At 39.0% G+C, this 1,174-nt stretch overlaps 1 long non-coding RNA gene across 1 annotated transcript; it reads right to left on the reverse strand.

Moving 5' to 3' along the window:
• On the reverse strand, positions 1-1,148 carry LOC144478069 (uncharacterized). Its single transcript, XR_013495312.1, has 4 exons — positions 838-1,148; positions 493-758; positions 289-422; positions 1-73 (listed from the first exon to the last, which is right to left on the reverse strand). It is a non-coding gene; the product is annotated as an uncharacterized LOC144478069 (long non-coding RNA).
• Between the last annotated feature and the right edge of the window lie 26 nt (positions 1,149-1,174).

Consider the following 1,174-nt stretch of genomic DNA (forward strand, 5'->3'; position numbering starts at 1 on the left):
ACACCGATACCTCACTAATTACATATGAACGGTTGCTCGAGCTCTTGGCTTTGACCAATATATTGTTAGGACACTGGAAAATAGGAAAAAATATCTGAATGAATTGTTGAAAAAAAATAACGTTTTTCGTTATACATTTCATTTTCTACACATATCACATAAAATTGTCGCCCGTCTTCCTTGCTTCACGTGTAGCGGTATCGTCGAAGCGAATATACCTTAGTATATCCGTAAATCTATCTCTAGACATTACAGCAGCATAAAATCTTCTTGAAAGTGCATCATCACCTTTCCACAAATCGCTTTTGCATTCTCGCGATTCTCTGAATCTTCCAATTAGCAATAATAGTCCGAAAAATGCATCCATTTCTTTGCCAGGTCTACCGGTTTCCATTTCTTGTTCCATGCTATGCTCTCCCTCGCTGTTTTTATTTGTCCATAATATGATATCGTCGATTATTTCGTCATCGATAAATAAATGCAAACACTCACCTTCTGTTTCTACATGTCCACTTTGTTCGGCAAGTGAACATTTTCGTGGAAGATTTTGCAATGTTCTAGCGTCCATTGGTGCAATATGTTACCACTTACGACCAGATACCTCTACACTTTCTGCAGATTCTGGTGCATCTTTTTCATCCGAATCATGTTTACATTTTATAAACAAATTCACCTTACTTTTTGTTCACAGTGGTATATATATAATATGTTTTCGATTTTTTTTCTTCTTGGGTGTAGGATTAAGGAAATGGATTCGTCTAAAATTAGAGTTTATTAAATTTTTTTATACGATTCTCCCCTTTTTTCTAACCCTGTTTACAACTTATATATACTGACCTAAAATTAGAGAATCGCCAATTAAGCGTTCCTGCTTTCCTCAGTTTTCATATCGCACAGTGGAGGTTAGAAATTACTTTTCAAAGTTCTTCCGCGCCAGTGGCGCCGTTCCTCACGCGTCCGGCCCTTAGCGGCGCGTACGCGAAGCTTCCGTATATAATAGAGCTCTTGGCGCACGTCTTGGCGCATCTCAAAGTGTTGTATACAACTAATCTGCCTCAAAATCAGCGACGTTTCCCGTTTGGTGGGATTATTGTCAGAAATATAATACGTCGTTATGGTGGGGCCGGTGTAAACACTGGCGGTCTCTTTGCTACTAACACAGGACAACTTCGGC

This window comes from Augochlora pura, unplaced genomic scaffold (genome assembly GCF_028453695.1).
Source record: "Augochlora pura isolate Apur16 unplaced genomic scaffold, APUR_v2.2.1 APUR_unplaced_7415, whole genome shotgun sequence".
NCBI lineage: Eukaryota > Metazoa > Arthropoda > Insecta > Hymenoptera > Halictidae > Augochlora > Augochlora pura.